This window comes from Artibeus jamaicensis, unplaced genomic scaffold, assembly GCF_021234435.1.
Source record: "Artibeus jamaicensis isolate MK-2021 breed Jamaican fruit bat unplaced genomic scaffold, CSHL_Jam_final contig_793, whole genome shotgun sequence".
Taxonomy (NCBI): Eukaryota; Metazoa; Chordata; class Mammalia; order Chiroptera; family Phyllostomidae; genus Artibeus; species Artibeus jamaicensis.
This window is the reverse complement of record NW_026521975.1, coordinates 11871336-11886675: the sequence shown is the minus strand read 5'-3', so window position 1 is coordinate 11886675 and position 15340 is coordinate 11871336. Positions and strand designations below refer to the sequence as shown.

Here is a 15340-nt window from a genome sequence, read left to right as displayed (position 1 = left end):
AAAAGGACTTATTTGTATAGTAAGACATCATTTATTAGAATTCTCTGTGGCTGCTACAGCTGCTATTGCCACACACGGTTACTTTTTTAGAAGGAGCTTTGAATAATATAGAAAATGTAGAAAAGTTATTAAAATATCAACTTAGAGAAACAGATCTAGGACAGAACTTAGTTTAAAAAAAGTGGCCACAGTTGAAACTGACTTGTTAACTCAACACAAGGTCCCCACTTCCCTACAGCAGCAGTATCAACTCCAATGATACTTACTAATCCTGTACCTCATCGATTTATTTCAATTTATCATATCCTGAAGATAGCAACCTAGATAAACACAGCTCACTTCCTCACACAATCATGCAAAATGACAACTAAACTACAGAATAACCATTATTCACAACTGCCATAAATGGAGCTGAAGGGAAGTCCTACAACTACAGAATTTAAAAAGAAACCACATGGATACTGGTAGGAGGGGGCGCAGAGGAGGAACAGGCTGGTCCCACACCCACGTATGCCAGGTAAAAATCCGGGAGGAATATCTCAGAAGCCAGAGGTCACACACAGCCCAGGGTTCCAGTACCAGGAAGCTAAGTCCCCATAACTTCCTGGCTGAGAAAACCAGCAGGGATTGAGGCTGTTGAAGACAGACACTTTTGGATTCCCACGCAGTTCCTCCCAAGAGGCCTGCACACGCACTCACACAGAATCACTCTCTCTGAGCTCCAGCACTGGGGCTGCAATTTGAAAGACACCAGAGGCATAGGGGAAGAAACGGAAGTGTCTGGCACCAGGGGAACAGTTGGGGACAGCTTCCTCCCAAAAAGAAGTGCTGACAGAAGCCACTGTTCCTTTTCTGAGCTCCACCCCAAGAGAGCTGGCGGGCAGGGGCCATATCTGAGACTACACCAACCTGTCTCACACTGTTTGCCCACCCTGGTGATTCCCCGAGGATCCGCCCACCCAACTTTCAGGCCCACCCAAACTGTTTCCACTGGCTTTTCCGCATGAGGCTTGTCTTTGCTCATGCTTCACACTTTCCTAAATCCTGTCAAACTAGCAGCCATCAGGCCTCGGCAGCCCTGGTTCCTACTGATAAGTGGCCCCATGTCCGCCACTAGCAGCAGCCAGCCTTGGTTCACTACTTGGCCTCAGTTGGTCACCTCCAAGCCCAGCACGAGTAGCAGCCATCTGCAGATCACTTTGTATGGTAGCTATGTGAGGTGACCCTGCACAGAACACAGGTGGTGGCTAACCTTAGCCTGCACCTCCTGAAAAAAGCTGACTCTGCGTACCCAGTGGACAGCTGCAGACCCTATCAGAGCACTGACTACCCAACTACCTCCACAAGTGACACAGTCAAGGGGCACACTCAGCAGACCCAGAGCCCTGCTGAGAAGTCCTGCTCTGTGGAGTGGGCCCCTGCACAACTGACCCTCCTTGGAGGGCGGAATTTCATAGTCAGTGATCAGTCAGTCCTAGCAGCTGATCCGCCTGGATAAATCCCTCCCATTGACCTGCCAACAGCAATCAAAGTTTAACTACAAACGGAGGGTGTACAGAGCCCATATGGTGGCACATTAAGTGTGCAGCTTGGGTGATAGGGGAGGCTGTGCTAGTGGACCCTATGGGACACCTACTACATTAGGCCACTATATCAAGCCAGAGTTGTAGCAGCTCTACCTGATACACAGAAACAAACACAGGGAGGCTGCCAAAATGAGAAGACAGAGAAATACGGCCCAAATGAAGGAACAGACCAAAACTCCAGGAAAAGAGCTAAACAAAATGAAGACAAGCAATCTACTACATGCATGATTCAAAATATGGATTTAAGGATGCTCAATGAACTGAGGGGAAGAGTAGATGAACTAGAGAGAATTTCAACAGCATAAAAAAGACACGAAAACCATAAAAAATAATAGTCAGAAATGAAGGATACACTAAATGAAATGAAAACCAATTGACAGGGAAACAACAGCAGAGTAAATGAATCCAAAAATCGCATCAGTAATTTAGAATATAAAACGTAAAAATATCTAATCAGAACAGTAACAAGAAAATAGAAAGTTTTTTTAAATGAGCATAGTATAAGGAGCCTCTGAGAATACTTCAAGTGCACCAACATTCACATCATGGGGATGCCAGATAAAGGGGAAAGAGCAAGAAACTGAAAACCTATTTTTAAAAAATGACAGAAAACTTCCCTAAATTGATGCAGAAAATAGACATGCAAGACCAGGAAGCACAGAGACTCCTAAACAAGATGAACCCAAAGAGGCCCACACCAGATACATCATAATTAAAATGCCAAAGGTTAAATACAAAGAGAGAATCTTAAAAGCAGTGAGAAAAGCAGTTACGTACCTACAAACGAGAGCCTATAAGACTGTCAGCTGATTTCTCAAAAGAAACTTTGTAGGCAAGGAGGGACTGACAAGAAGTATTCAAGGTGATGAAAAGCAGGAACCAACCAAAATTACTCTACCCAGCAAAGCTATCATTTAGAAACAAAGGGCAAATAAAGAGCTTCCCAGACAAGAAAAGACTAAAGGAGTTTATCATGACCAAACCAGTATCATATGGAATGGTAAAGGGACTACTTAAGAACAATAAAAATGAATTAAATATATATCAACAATTAAATCTTAAAAAAAGAAATAAGCATACAAGTACAACAGAAACAGAATCATAGATACAGAGAACAGAATCATAGAATACAGATGGTTGCCAGATGGGAGTGGGGTTGTAGGGATGGGTGAAACAGGTGAAAGGATTATAAAGTACAAATTGGATGCTGGCTTGTGTGGCTCAGAGTGGGTACCAAAAGGTCACCAGTTCAATTCTCAGTCAAGACACATGCCTAGGTTATGGGCCAGGTCCCAGCAGGAGCCTACAAGCAGCAGCCAATCAATGTTTCTCTAGCGCATCGATGTTTCCCACCCTTTCTCTCCCCCTCCCTTCCTCTCTCTCTAAAAAATAAATAAAATCTTTTTTTAAAAAAGTACAAATTGGCAGTTACAGAATAGTCATGGAGATGTAAAGTACAACATAGGAAATACAGGAGCAAAGAACATAGATGCTGATTCATGAATATCGACAATGGTGGTGGACTGTCTGAGGGACTGGGGGTAAGCTCGGTGAAGGGGTGGAAAGGGGGAAAAATTGGGACAACTGTAAAAGCATAATCAATAAAATATAATTAAAAGAAATATAAATAAATCGAGCATATCCTAATACAGTTGACCTTTGAACAATGCCAAAATTAGGGGTGCTGATCCCATGCAGTTGAAAATCTATGTGTAACTTTTAACTTCCCCAAATCTTAACTATAATCACTTGGTATCTCTAAGGGGTTGGTTCCAGGACCCCCATTGAATACCAAAATTCAAGGATGCTCTAGTCATTACATAAAAGCACAGAACAATGCATACAGTTGGCTGGTCCTCTGCACCCACAGATTCCCAACTGAGGAACAAAAACACAGTTTTCAACTTAGGGTTGGCTGAATCCACAGATGAAAAACCAAGAAATACAGAAGGTCAACTGTATATTTATTGAAAAAATCTGCATGTAAGTGGACCCACACAGTTCCAACCCATATTGTCCAAGGGCCAACTGTATATGCATACTATTTAAAATAATACTCCATAATATTGTGTTAATACATAATGTATACATTAACCAAATTACCTAACATTAGGCTGAAACTTAGAATTGATGAATCAAAGTATTTTGGTAATAGAGAATATTTTGGGGGAAATAAAAGTCAGGTTTGCATAAAGTGCCAAAGTAATGGCTTGGAACCTCAGCATAGAGGAAGAAGATGGGAAGGCAAGTGGAAATACTGTAAATGGAAGACAAACTTAACCTCTTCAAAAATTTTCTTGAAAAGAGACCACATAAAGAATCCTCTCTTCTTTTTACATATGGTCTCTTATTCCTATGACCCCCATATTAGCCATACATTTCAATTTATTGGCTTAGCCTAGAAACTGTTAAAACAATTTCCCTGAAATACCAGAAAATACTACTATCAATGAAAAATGCTCTGACAAGGTTTAAAACTTGGAAATATCTATGAAAATAAAAATTACATGTACCCTTGACTGAGCAAACTCACCACTAGGAATGTATACAATCCTATGGGCTTATTCATAAAAATTAACAACAACTATATATATATATATAAAAGAAAGTTTAGCACAACCCTTCAATAGGAAAAGACTGGACACAACCTAAGCATCCAGTGACGAGACTCATTATGATTCGAACATACAGTGGAATGCACACAGCCGTGAAGAGGAATGTGACAGCTATGGGTGCTGGGGAAAAAGTTCTCCAAAATATGTTCAATGAAAAAAATCCAGCAGGAAAAGAAATACGGACAAAAGCTCGACTCATACTTGTATCACATATCTCAGCTAGTGTCTGGGTACAGTAAGCTGAACAGGAAATGAAACAAGGCTCTCAAACAAAATGGTTCATTTAACCAACCCTATGACAAAAGGGGAAAGTACAAAGCTACACTATAAGGAATGACAAAGTAAGAAAAACACATTTTTTTATTGTCCTAAATTTTCCACCTCTAACTCCTACATGGTCTCAGCCAAAGCTCTCATGTGCTTCACAGCACAAGTAAAAATCCACACACAACAAAAGGCCCAAGGTCCCAACCACAAAATTTAAAACAAGACACTTCCCTTCTCTAATTTCAATATTTTCAGGGAGAAGCAGGCAAGTGTAAAGAAGGAAACTCATGTAATCAACCTATATTTCCATATGAATACAGTGAAATGTCTTTTCCTGATAAGTCTTTAAAAAGCCAACTGTTTTTGCCCCAACTGTCTGTACCATTAATGGAAACTCGGGAGTTAGGAATACACAGGAGACAAGAAGAAAGAAATAATGCTTCTTTTAAATCATGTCACCTACATGAAAGAGTGCCCTGGAAGATAGAAAGAAATAATTAAATTGCCTTCCCCAGGGTCTCTGGCCAGCTGGGGGAAAAGAAGGCCTAGGTGGAGTAATAAACAATAAGCTCCTTGCATTGACCTATTATTACCTTGTAAGTGAAGGCACACTGGGCAGCTGACAATGGTATAAAATGGCAGAAATGTTAACAGCCAAAACAGGTTAATTCAGCTAAAGGTGGGATGGTACTCCAGGAGTTTCAACTTAACCAGAATAAAGATCGCTAAAAGCTGTAACATGAGAAAGAAAGAACTGGGTCCACCTTGGGCCATTTTCTGCTAAATTTCCTTTTAGCAAATTACTTCTAACTCTGCAGTGTTTCCCCCTTTCCAAGTTTTATTCTTCCTCACTTCCATTCCTCTGCCACAGAAGCCAAAAGGTACAACTAAATGGATACCTAATGGGCCACAATACAGCCTCCTGTTCCATTCAATTCTCACTCTCCCCCACACTCCCACAATCCTTTTCCAGTGAAAAATGTTTGGTTCAGCTGTGTAAAAGTAATCTGAATTGTCCTGCATTAGGTAAACCCCCAGTCACTTAAATGGAAATACTGCATAAAAAGAAAATATGAATTACCAACCATCACTCTCTCCTATCTTCCAGAAGAGACAGCTTACTCTTCTTGTCACCTCCTAATTTAATCCTCCTAATCAACTACGCACAGGCAATTAGAAACTAAGCTTTATAGATCTGTAAATTAAGAGAGAATAAACAAACTCTGAGTCAGGGCTTTCCATAGGGAATTAAATGAATGGGTTTTGTTTGTTTTGTTTAAGTATATGTTATTGTTTATGCTATTACCAATTTGTACTTCTTAATCCCTTCACCTATCGAACACCCCCCCACACCCCTCCCTTCTAGCAACCACCAAAACGTTCCCTGTATGATTCTGTTTCTGTTCTGCTTGAATATTTTGTTAGATTCAACTGCTGATACATATGTATTAACTGCCATTTTATTGTTCATAGTTTTGATCATCTCCTTAAAAAAGACCTTTTAATATTTCGCATAATACTGGTTTGGTGGTGGTGAACTTCTCCTTCAGGTTTTTCTTATCTGGGAAGCTTCTTATCTATCCTTGGATTCTAAATGATAGCTTTGCTGGGTGGAGCAATCTTGCTTGTAGGTCTCTGCTTTTCAAGACTAAGTATTTCTTGCCAATCCCTTCTGGCCTGCAAAGTTTCTTTTGACAAATCAGCTGACAGTCTTACTGGTGCTCCCTTGTAGGTAACTATCATATTTTGCCATGCATAATGTGCACCTTTTTGCCCAAATTTTTAGGGAAAAATAAGAGTGTACATTATACATGAGTATAATGAATACATACTATGGGTATAATAATCCCATGTATAATGCACATAAAAACGTGGATGCACACCATGCACAGGAGTGCATTATATATGGCAAAATATGGTACATGCTTTTCTCTTGCTATTTTTAACCCTGCCAAGGTCATAGCCGATCTGAGAGATACAAACTCTTTTCTTAAATCCTGTTAGATACATCAGGTGCATAGGTTCAGAGTCACAACTAGCTGCACATTTGTATGTGACTAATATTAAGCCATAACATTTAAGCAGTTTGGTTATAATATTTTGTAAGGGTGTGTGATAGCAATAGTAAATTGTATCTGAGAGATACGGTGAACTCTGAAGTCAGTGTTGGTATAGGTTTTTTTTCCCCACGAATTTTGAAGTCAGTGTTGTGGTTTCTTTTTACATTAAAAATGGCAGAAAAAATATAAAGCTTCCTCAACAATAATCTAAAACAAGTCGTTTATCAAAATATTTTTGCAAATGTTGTCAAAAGTATTTACGCCTTGAGTATAACAAATATGACTGTTAAAAATGTGTTGCAAAGCCAACCACTGAACATCCTGATCATATAATGTTTAGGACATTTTTTGGTTGTTCTTTAGCAATATCCATGTTTCTATTACTTGAAAAGAAAAATTTTTATTTTTTAAAAATATTCCTTTGTTGAATGATTAGGATAGGCTTTTGAGCTCAAGAGGTTACTTTGTCATGGCAGACACTACTAATTTGTAGACTATAATTGAAAATAAATTTTAAAACCACATATTTTATTATATAAATATAGTAAATGCAAATTCGCAGTGTTTTAAATTTTTCTTTGCATGTCAGCACATACTAGTAATGAACGTAGCCCTTGGATACATGCCATATATGCTATAGTATTTTTGACCACGACCTCCTTGGGATTGAGTCTTTAGCTTTATCATTAACCATTAACATTTTAATTATGATGTATCTGGGGTGGGTTTCTTTGGGTTCATTTTGTTTGGGACTCTGCACTTCCTACTTATAGTTACTATTTCCTTCACCAACTCAGGGAAGTTTTGTGTCATTTTTCCAAATAGGTTTACTATTTCTTGCTTTCTCTTCTCCTTTAGCACCTCCATGATCTGAATTGTTGGTATGCTTGAAGTAGTCCCAGAGGCTCATTATACTATCCTCATTTTGGGGGGAGTCTTTTTTCTTCTTGCTATTCTGATTGGGTGTTTATTGCTTTCTTATATTCCAAATCACTGATTTAATCCTTGGCTTTACCCACTGTATTACTGATCTCCTGTAAGTTGTTCTTTTATTTCAATTAGTATATCATTCATTTCTGACTGGATCTTTATGCTGTTGAGGTTCGCTGTAAGTTCATTCAGCATCCTTATAACCGGTGTTTTAAACTCTGCATCTAGTAGACTGCTCATTTCCGTTCTGTTTAGTTCTTTGTCAGGAGTTTTGTTCTGTTCTTTCATTTGGGCCATGTTTCTCTGTCTCCTCATTTTAGCAGCCTCCCTGTGTTTGTTTCTATGCATCAGCTAGCGCTGCTACAACTCCCTGGCTAGAGAGAGTGGCCTAATGAAGGAGGTGTCCTGTAGGGTCCAGTGGCACAGACTCTCTGATCACCTAAGCTGGGTCCTTGAGGTACACCCACTGTGTGAGCTGTGTACACCTCCTCTTGTAGTTGAGCCTTGATTTCTACTGGCATGTCCAAGGTCAGCCACTGCCTGTGTTCTGTCCAGAGCCACCTAGCATAACCTACGAAGAAATCTGCAGATGGCTGCTCCCTGTGCTAGACTTGGAGGTGTCCAGGAAAGGCCTAGCCATGAACCAAAGCCAGCTGCTGCTAGTGCCAGGCCTGGGACCAATTAACAGAGGTACAGGGCTGGTTGAGGCCAGATGCTGCTTTTATGAGATAATATAGGCAAATGTGAAGCATGAGACAAAACATGCCATTCATATGGAAAGGCCACTGGAAAGAGCTTGGGGAGGCCTATAAATTGGTTTGGGTGAGGTCTCAGGAAATCAGCAGAGTGGGGCAAACAGTGTGAACCAGACTGATGGAGTCTCAAGTATGGACCCACCTACCAGCTTACTGGGGGGGCTCAGAAAAGGAAAAATGACCTCTGCCAGTACTTCTGCCTGCGAAAAAGCTGACACCCCAGCTCTCGTGCTGATGCTGGACAACTCAGTTCCTCCCTGTATGTCCCTGCCATCAATAGAGGGACTGAGTCTGAATAAGTCCATGTCAGGTCCTTTACAAGGAACGGCTTGGGAATCCAGCAGTTTCTCCTTTCCGCAGCTTCAATCCTCACTGGTATTTGCAGCCAGAAGTTACGGGGACTTATCTTCCTGGCACTGAACCCTCTGTTGGGCCGCCTTGTATGGGACTGTGACACCTTGCTCCTGAAATATCCCTGCCAATTTTTATCTGCCACACGTGGACGTGGGACAAGCCTGTTGTGCATCCACCCTTCCTACCAGTCTCAAAGTGGTTTCTTCTCTAATTTTGTAGTTTCAGGACTTCCATTCAGCTTGATTTCTGTTGGTTCTGAATGATGGTTGTTCCACAATTTAGTTGTAATTTTGATGTGGTTGGGTGAGGAGGCAAGCTGTGTTTACCTTTGCTGCCATCTTGACCAGAGTCCACATGGGCTTTTAACACAAGCGTTTGAAACAATTACTTCTGATACTAAGGGAAAGGGACTGAGTTGTAAGGATGACATATGAACAAGTTGGGCATTACTACTCATGTTTAATCAACTACATTAGGCACTAAAATGCTTATTGAGTTCTTTTTTATGAGAGTTCTATGCAATTGATGAGGAAAACACCTTTCCACATTTATTAATAGGTTTGAGTCTCTATTTTAAAGTTGAGAGATTATCATAACCTCAAAAGTACTGGGATAAACACATTTATGTATCTTCACTTAATGTTTATAGTAACACTCAAGACATTAAGAGTAATCCCCATTTAACAGATGAAGAAAGTGAATTTTACCCAAAGTTATATAGTGAGGAGGGAGTTAAACTATGATTTCTAAACATGTTTACCTGGTTTAACACACCCTTTATAATACTGCACTATCTCCTAACTTGAAAAGGCACTGGACACAGTAAGCACTCGTTGGATTCACTGTCTTCTTACCCACCTACTCTGAGGCCACTGTGTCATCACTGCTTGGCTTGGTAAAGCAATCCAACTCTCCTTACCTGGCTATTCCCACATCATAGCTACCACAGAAGAATTTGGGGACATGGAATCCCCTTTTTACCTTCAGGAAGAATGGACACTTTCTACATGTCCCTTTGCACCACTTCTATCTATTATTGACACCTCAGTGAATTTCTCCTTATTCTATTTTGCTTAAGTTTACACATACTGTCTTAATCTTTCCATTTTTTCAAACCTTTACCAAGTGACTTCAGGAAAACATCTCTTCCTCTAACCTTTATCTCGCCACTCTCATTTGGAAATCAAATGCCAATAATCATCATCACCATCATCATCATCATCCTAAGCATGGCTGATCATTGTGGGCACACTGCTAATGATACACCTACACTAAAGAAAACAAAGGTGTCAGCTTTGAGGTGAAAGCACCTGGCTCTTCTTCAGAATATGTTAACTATTCACCTGCCATTTTATCACCTTTAATTAAATCTGCACTCAAGCACAAAAATATTTCTCACTGCAAAATACTGCTTTTGCTGTTTTATTTATCAAATTTCACTGTAATATTATTTTCCATCAACTTTTATTGAACACTGTAGAGTTTCAACTATACACTATAAATTTTAAAAATTACAGTGGGCAAGTTTAAGAACCTACACGTCACTATTTTGTGTTAAAAAAATAATTTCCAACTCAAAATATTCTCCAAGTCAACAATACCAACCTTATACCAGGAACCCACTCAACCTAGAAAAAAACCTCACATGTAGGAAGAAGAAAAGCACTCAGAAGAACATATTCTGAAATAGATAAAAAAGAAAAGCTAGATTTCACAAATTACTTCTGATCCAAAGCATTTTCAGGAAACTCCTTGTAATATGGAAGACACCAGTTACATTAAATTGGATATTAACATTTCTAAACTACCTCGTCGGTAAGAAATTACAACTTTAATACAGCAGCATTACAAATACAAATATCAAGCAGGATCAAGAACAACTGATAATCCCTGACTGGTATGGCTCAATGGGCTGGGCGTCCCCCCATAAATCAACAGGTCGTCGGTTCAATTCCCAGTCAGAGCACATGCCTGGGTTGCAGGCCAGGTCCCCAGGTGGGGTCACACCAAGAGGCAGTCCAACAATGTTTCTCTTACACAATGATGTTTTCCTCCCTCTCTTTCTTACTCCCTTCCCCTCTCTCTAAAAATAAATAAATAAAATCTTTAAAATAAGATCAATTGATAAGACAAAGCAAAAAAACAAAGAAACCAATGATTAATACAGATTTAAGAGTTTGCCATTTATCACTCATAAGTTTTATATTCTCTCTCAGCCTTCAAAAGTATGGTTTGATCCAAGCCAGAGAACTACATCATTTCCAATTTAGAAACAATATCTACTTCTTATCCAGGTATATTCTAAATTCAGAAATCCCTTCAGATATATCTTTGTATAACTACCAATTTGCACCTATAAAACTATGCCCTTTAATGATTTTAAAATTGCTATTATTTTCAAATATGCTAATAGGAGAATCCCTTAGAATAAAGGCTACCAGACAAAAATGTCCATCTGATTATTGCTAGCAACAACAGAAGATGTTTAATGAGAGAATTTGGAGGCTAAGATCCATAATTTTACATATTATAACAACTAAAGAAAAACCTGTGATCATTGTTTAAACTTAAAATTTTTATGTATTAAAACCAAAATAACAGGCATTTCTATATGCCTGAAGCTGCCACTCAAAAAAAGCAGAATCTAAACATATTCTGTGTTTCAATTATTCATCACCAAAGTCTTCTAAACAATGTAAGTTTATGACAACTCAAATTGTTTAAGACATTAATTTATCACAAGGAGTAGGCGTAAAAAAGAACCCTACATTCTGCTGGATCTAGTTGTTTCATCCATTACATTATATGCAGACAATTCAAATGTCAATATTAAAAATACTTATTCTATTACTAGGGAACTATGAATTTTAGTCTTGTATAATAAACGAATATCAAAACTACTTATTAAAACAAACTTCCCTGTACACTATGAATAAACATTAAACACCTAAGTTATTTTTCATATGCACTACTATAGTAACCAAAACTCATTCCAGAACAGAAAAGTGTTAACTACTTAATCAACAACCTTTTATTTTTTTAAACATTGAATAAATGCTCTCACTTTAATAACACAAACCCTTTTTGTTAAGTACAATAGCACTAAAGATGTATTTATTGCCTCAACACCAAAAACATCTGCCTTATAAACATTTAGGAATAAACTATAATCAGTAATCCCAGTATAGCTACTGTGTACAAGTATTCACATTTATCAAAAACTAATTGTTATCTCAATCCCCTTATAAAAAGTACCAAGGTCAATATATGTTGACAAAATATGGTAGAAAAATGACAGCTAGTTTCCAACCCTGTAATAAATCCTGTAATAGAGAGTTCTGCCCAAGAGGGAGGTGTAAGTAAATATGCTCACCTTCTTGCACAACCAAAAGAAAAATAACAACCAATTTAAAAACAGAAAACAACCAGAACTGCCAGAAGATCAAACTGCAAGGAAGTCAGACAACCAAGGAGTTAAAGAAAAACCATACTGGTAGGAAGGGTGGAAATAGGAAGCCAGTGTGGAGAGGACAGGTGGCAAGGTAGGGGCTGGCAGACTGGGAGGTCCCACGTCAGCGTGCAGATAAGCCAGGAGGAACAACTGGGGAGCAAAACAGACTGTGCAACCCAAGGTTCTTGCATGGGCAAATAAAGCCTCAAAACCTCTGGCTGTAAAAACATGCAGGGGTTGTGGCGATAAAAGTCCTCCCAGTATCACAGGACATTCTGTTGGAGAGGCCCACAGGATCCTAGAATTACACAAGCCCACCCACCTGGTAATCAGTACCTGAAAGGGCACAATCCACTTGTGGGAATTGAGGGGAGTGGCAGAAAGTAGGCCAAAAGCTGAGCAAGCAGAATTGTTCTCTTTCTGACCCCTCCCTCACATACAGCACCACAACACAGCAAACTGGGTTGCCCCCAACTTGGCAAATACCTAAGGCTCTGTCCCTTACAATGTAACAAGTGTGCCCAGACAGAGAAATATGGCCCAAATGAAAGAACAGATCAAAATTCCTGGAAAAGAATGAAGCAATGAGGAGTAGCCAACCTATCAGGTGCAGAGTTCAAAACACTGGTAATCAGGATGCTCACAGAAATGACTCAGTATGGGCACAAAATAAAGGAAGAAATGAAGGCTATACAAAGTGAAATAAAGGAAAATATACAGGAAACCAACAGTAAAGGGGAAGAAATCAGGACGCAAAACAACAATTTGGAACAAAAGGAAGAAATAATCATCCAATTGGAACAGAATGAAGAAACAAGAATACTAAAAAATGAGGAGAAGCTGAGGAACCTTTGGGACAACTTTAAACTTTCAAACATCCGAATCATAGGGGTTTCAGAAGGAGAACAACAACAGCAAGAAATTGAAAACTTATTTGAACAAATAATGAAGGAAAACTTTCCCAATCTGGCAAAAGAACTAGACTCGCAAGCCCAGGACACTAAGAGAGTCCCAAAGAAGTCGGATCCAAGATGAAACACACAAGGGGAAGAATAAAATGGGACAAGTGTAATAGTGTAATCAATAAAATATACTTAAAAAAAGAAATAAATCCTGTAATAGAAATATATAGTATTCAGTACTTGTTTCAAAATACAGTTTTTACATCAGGAAAAGGACCATAAAATAAAATGTATAATAAAATAATTTTTGTCTAAAAAGAACTATTTAAAGTACACAATGTCTTTGGGAGTAATTGTTTTGATCATATCTAAACATATGAATTAGAAGGAACCAATCATTTAGCTTCACATGTAGCTAAAAACTCTTCCCATCCAAGGCCCCACTCTTGGCTTGAGATTCTGAAATGTAGACAAATCGTTTCAACCTAATAGCAGTATAACAAAATGAGGAATTCTCAAATCAACTTTAACTTTAATACCTTACTCCATCTTTTGATGTCAAGACTAGCAGTGTTTAGTCAAAGAGGCATAACTAGTCACAAACAAGATTGTCTAAGAATTATAATAAGCACAATTTCCAAAGTATTATTCCAGGCCAACAGTTAACATATCTTGGATAATAAAAATTGTATTTTAATGATAGTCCAAAGTAGACAATAGAAAATCTGACACAAAGCCTAAACATGACAGACATAAGCTCAGCTCTGTCCCTCCCCAAAACTATTCTCAAATGAGACACATGATTACCTCTACATATGACTCATTAATACTCATATCCCAAGGGAATGAGTAGAAATCATGTACATAATTCCCTTTAAAGGAAATGAAAATAATCTTCTCTTTTCGTTCTTCCTGTTGGCAGAAATAATGGTAACCATCTTGGACCACAAGACAGAAGCAACATATTAAGAATAGAAGAGCAAGACAAAGAAGCCTCTGTCATAGTAGCTAAGTCTATATTTTAAATAGTATATCTAATATAAATAATTACTGATCTATCTATTGCACATACTGCTTTTTGATGATAGTGTAAGCAAACAACAATATGTACAAATGCACAGTAATGGTATGCCTTTTCACATTTGAAAAATTATATGCCAAACACCACTAAATTTGATTAATAGGTCTAATGTTCCCACGTATGAAAAAAGTTTTCTTAGAAATCCTAGAAAATTTAATGTAGGTATAATGAGGTATGTCCAAAGTCCAGCCATTATTAATGTAACGAGAGTAGTTGCACAACATCAATGTAACCTGGCATCCAAGGAGAGTGGACTGGAATGCGCATGCCTGAACAATGGTGACTTCACTGTACTAGTCAGTGGGGGCGATAGATGTTATTGAGTGAGCATGTGTACTGTGTGGCCATTGCTTTCAAAATGGCTAAGCAAGTAGAGCAACGAATCTGCATCAAATTTTGCACTAAGCTTGATTATTCATCTGTGGAAACTGTGCAGATGATTTAGAAGGCTGCAGGTAGGGGCAACTGGTGATCAGCAGCTTCATCATGACAACCCAGCAGTTCACGCATCATGTGTTGTGCAGAGTTTTTTGGCTAAATATCAAATCACCCAGGTGACTCAGCCCCCATATAGCCCAGATATGTCACCCTGCAACTTCTGGCTTTTCCCAAAACTAAAATCACCTTGAAAGGGAAAAGATTTCAAACCATCAGTGAGATCCAGGCAAATATGACAGGGCAGCTGATGGTAACTAGGAGAACTGTGTGAGGTCCCAAAGTACCTACTTTGACAGGGACTAGGCATCACTGTCCTATGTACAGTGTTTTTTATATCTTGTATCTTCTTCAGTAAATATCTCTATTTTTCATATTGCATGGCTGGATACCTTCTGGACGGACCTCATGTATGTGTTGATGACAGGTGTGTGAAAAATACAATGCCCTGCATAGCAAAGGTATTGAAGAAAAAAACACCTTCCCACTTGAATTTCATTTAAAATTACATAAGCTTCACACATTTTTCTTTTCAGAACTAAACTTAAAATCTAAAATACCATTTTTGCCATGTATAATGCATACTTTTTTGGCCCAAATTTCTGAGGGAAAAATAAGGATGCACATTATACACGGGTATAATGATTACATGCCACAGGTAAAATAATGGGTATAATAATCCCATGTATTATCCACACAAAAATGTGGGTGCGTATTATACATGGGAGTATATTACACACAGCAAAATACAGTAGTATCATTATTTGTTGATTTTTCTCTTCACACTGTTATCTCAAGGGAAAAATTCAATCCCGAATTTCTGTGAAATACAAAAACCAAAACATAAAGAAATTATTATGCAAATTTAATATGAGTTCTAGCATCAAAAAACTGGTTTCATATT

At 38.5% G+C, this 15340-nt stretch overlaps 1 protein-coding gene across 10 annotated transcripts in view; it reads right to left on the bottom strand.

Moving 5' to 3' along the window:
• Positions 1 to 15340, bottom strand: part of ZNF148 (zinc finger protein 148) — a 128635-nt gene that overhangs the window by 64841 nt on the left and 48454 nt on the right. The window lies entirely within an intron of this gene.